This window comes from Solanum pennellii, chromosome 11, assembly GCF_001406875.1.
Source record: "Solanum pennellii chromosome 11, SPENNV200".
In the NCBI taxonomy this organism is placed as follows: domain Eukaryota; kingdom Viridiplantae; phylum Streptophyta; class Magnoliopsida; order Solanales; family Solanaceae; genus Solanum; species Solanum pennellii.
The window spans coordinates 40,954,519-40,958,827 of record NC_028647.1 but is presented as its reverse complement, the minus strand read 5'-3'; the positions used below and the strand labels follow the sequence as shown (position 1 = coordinate 40,958,827).

The 4,309-nt window shown below is 28.6% G+C and overlaps 1 long non-coding RNA gene across 1 annotated transcript; it reads left to right on the top strand.

Annotated features, from left to right (window-relative positions):
• Positions 1-221: 221 nt before the first annotated feature.
• LOC107004404 lies at positions 222-828 on the top strand. The gene is made up of 3 exons (XR_001454728.2): positions 222-341; positions 434-491; positions 583-828. It is a non-coding gene; the product is annotated as an uncharacterized LOC107004404 (long non-coding RNA).
• Positions 829-4,309: the final 3,481 nt, after the last annotated feature.

The following is a 4,309-nucleotide window of genomic DNA, read 5'->3' as shown; positions in this document are numbered from 1 at the left end:
TGATTCTGGAAGTTTAGGTGTTAAATCTGAGTTGGATAAATATCTTCTTGAAGACCAAGAACCTGAATCTGAAGATTTTGATATTTTGAGTTGGTGGAAAGTTAATTCTCCTAGATTTCCAGTACTTTCACAGTTGGCTCGAGATGTATTGGCTATTCCTATGTCGAGTATGGCATTGGAATGTGCATTTAGCACCGGTGGTCGAATTCTAGATTCCTTTAGAAGTTCATTGACTCCCAAATGTGTGCAATGTCTTATTTGTGTCCAAGATTGGCTTAGACAAGAAACCAAGCCTATTTGTGTTGAAGAAAGTTTGGAGTTTCTTGAAAAAATTGAACTTGGTAAGACTTTTTATTTTTTATTTATTTATGGAAAAAATAAAATACTTATTGTGTTGTATCTTGTATGACATGTTTCTTTTTATTAATTATAGAGATGGCAAATAGTGGAAGAAACTCTTCCATTGTTGATCTATGATTGACTTGCAAGCGGTGAGTTTAATACATCATTTATTTAATCATATCATTTTTTAATCTTAAAAGTAGTATTCTAAGTTTCTAATATTTGATTTTATCTTAAAAGGTCCAAGGGTCAAGACAATGAAGAAATAATTTTGTTGGCACGTGACTCTTGAAAGTTGAAAGTGATCTCATGGAAGAAAGTCAAGAAACTCATTATTGTTGTTTGTTATTGTTGACATTTGAATTGAAAGTAATCTCATGGAAGAAGACAAGAAGTTTAAAATACATTGTTTGTTGCTTATTATTGTTTATTATGAGCTCATGAAAGACTTTATTGTTACTTGTTAGATTGTTATTATGTTGTATTTGTGAAGACATTAACTACAAATCTACAATGCAACTTTTGTTTTAGTGTCATTGTGAATTTCAAATTGTGTGTCTTAGTGATATTGTGAATTTAAAATTTGCGGTGTTAATGCCTAATGACATATTGAATCATTGATATATTGAAATTTGGTAGTAACTTAGTAATGCACTTCTTTGATTTATTGTCTATTTTAACTTTTTAGCCCATTAAGTTGAAAAATCAAACAAAAAATTGAAAAAATTGTAAAGTTTAAAATTTTAAAAAGCCCACTAAGCAGGCCCATTAAAAAACCAAAATAAAAAACCGAACCGAATTAACAAAAACCAAACCGAACCAAAATATTTCGGTTCGGTATTCGGTACACAATTTACAAAAACCGAAAACCGAAAAAACCGAAAAAAAAACCAAAACCGAACCGAAATACTGAATGCCCACCCCTAGTGGGAAATCAACTTCATGGGTCATTTTCCACCTTTTGATAGGAACCAATTCATCCTTCTTGTTGTAGACTACGTGTCAAAGTGGGTTGAGATTGTCGTTCTTCCTAATAATGATTCAAAAGTGGTCATTAAGTTCATAAATAAGCTAAAACATATTCACTCGTTTCTGTCACGTACTAAAGACTCGAGTCATAATGGCACCCACCCCAGTAGGTAAGCCGATTCATAGTCCAAAACGGTAAGTGTCAGGTCTAGTGGGAAGAAATCCAAATTTAAATGGATCATAAAACAATATAAAGGAGGACACATTAAAAAATAAAAATAAAAAAGAGGAAATGACGTAAATATATAGAACAAAACTTGATTCAATTCCATGACGTAGTGGACGATAGTACAAAACTACTGAAAATCAAAAATAAGCAAAATAAGTATAGACTTATCTCGAAAACAGAAGACTATCAAAAAGTATATAAACAATAATTCATGAATAAGAGTCTAATAGATTGGTAAAATACCAACTCATCAAGAACCATTTAAATTTTTGATGTGTCTTCTAATTTTTTGTATTGGTAATTATTGCGATTATAGTATCCTTCCAAAAGTGTATACATACATTTTTTACTTATCGATATTTATTAGCTTGAAAATTTTGTTTTAAAATTTACTGATATCCTTTATAATATTTCAATGCACGGACACTCACACTAGTAATCTATCTATACTATCTTAAAACACGAACTCCCTAACTTGAATTTTAAATTACTATAATACCACCAATTTAAAACAATCAATTGAACAAATTTTTTATATTTTACATTATATATATATATATATATATATTACATTAAATTATTTATATTATAAAGCATACACCTTTTCACATCAAAGAGTTATGAATTATTGAAAGACTTGTGACTTTTTCGAAAGGTTGAGTTTTTAAAACTTTTTGAAAGAGTTGTGACTTTTTCAAAAGATTGTAACTTTTTCAAAGAATTGTTACTTTCCAAAGGATTAAGACTTTTCTAAAGAATTAGTGATTTTTTCAATTATTTTATTTATTATTATTTGCTTAAACTATTGGTTTGATAATATTAAGAATTTAAAAAAAAATAGTGTACTACGACATTTGGAATAAAATGTATAAATGCATGTCCTACATTTATTCATGAGAAAATTTTAGTAATATATAATTACTTAACTACATTGGAAAAATACATTTCAAAAGCTACACTACAAATCTTTTAACTCATTACAAATCTTTAACTCAAAACACAATCAAGTATACAACAATATGCATATTTATTTTTCGGAGAATGGCCAAAATGTCCCTCAACTATTTCAATTGATAAAAAACTATCTTTTGTTTACCTTTTGGCCCACAAATATCTCCGACGTCAACTTTTGACTCAAAAGTACCTTTATTTCTAAAGGTTCACACTTATAAGGTGGATGAGAGGATAATATTATATCAAATCCCACAGTTTAATGGTATTTAGGCCTTTATACGTTGAAATAATTTGTAATAACTTAACATATGAGCTAATATGATTGACCTAATTCTGAATTACATAGTAAAACCCCCCACCCCACCCCGACCCTCTTCATTTCCTCTCTCTTCAACTTTAGAAATAATTAGTTTAATACTCCCTCAGTCCATTTTTATTTGTCATGTTGCATTTTTTGAAAGTCAATTTGACTAATTTTTAAATTTAAATTCGATTACATTAATTTGATATTTTGAAGAGAAAAAAAATAGTTTTTCAAAAACTATATGAAAAGTACTATTAATTGCAATTTTTTGCATATCAATATGATGAAAAAATACTTCTTAAAATGTTAGTCAAAGTTCTTATAGTTTGACTCTAAAAATAGAAACTATGACTATTAAAAGTGGATAGAAGAAGAAGATATTTAATGACACCTTTTATTTAGTGTGCACCCAAAATTCAAAACAAAAACTGATAAAAATAAGGGCAACTTTCACATATAGCAAATAAAAAATTCATATTTGTATGCTATAGCAAAGTTTGCATAATTGCGATCCATAGCAAATATAGAAACTGTATAATTCGCTATACATATACAGTTGAAGAAAATTGTATAAAACGAAGTGTATAAAACAAGAAAGAGAAAAACACTTGGGCAGAGAACTGTTATAAAAATAAAGTGTATAAAACGAATTGTATTATTATAAGTGTATAGAACGATTATATACAATTTGAATTTGTATAAAATGAGAAAGAGAGAAAGACAAAGAGACTTGACAAGGAATATACAATTGAATCGAATTGTACAAAATGAGAAAGAGAGAAATTAGATACAATTTGAAAATTGTATAAAACGAGAAAGAGAGAAAGACAAAAGAAACTGGGCAGTGGAGTATTTTTATTGTATAATTATAAGTGTATATGACGAAAATATATGTATTTGCATGTGTATATACAATTTTCTCACGTTTTATACAAACAGAAACACAATTTATACATTTCGCTTCTGTATGTATAAGTGAAAAAGGCGAGGGTGGCGAGCGAGATTTAGGAGAGTGGTGAGCGAGATCTGGAAGAGGGGAGAGAGGGAAACAAAAATAGATGTATTTATACGATTTTCTCTGCTTTATACAATTAGAAACAATTTTTATATACTTGTATTTGTATAAAAAGTGAGGAAGCGAGCGAGATATTGGAGGAGAGTGGCAAGCGAGATATTTGAGAGAGAGGCGCCTGGCAATTTTTTGCAAACGTTTGCTATGGAGCACAATTAAATCAAACACTAGCTACTCCATTTATTTTAAGTTATTAGTTTGCTTATTATATACAATTTTCCCTAAAAATTATCGTTTTTCTCCTATCCCCACCCTACCTACCAATCACCATGATAATAATATAAATTAAAAGAATATGAACATGTAAGTTCGTTTCAAGTATGAGTCTCTGATATCCTAATAAAGAATAAGAGATTAAAAATGAATAAAAGAGAAAATGAACCCGACAAATAATTTAGATCAATTATACTTTTAAATAATTTATTTATATATATATATA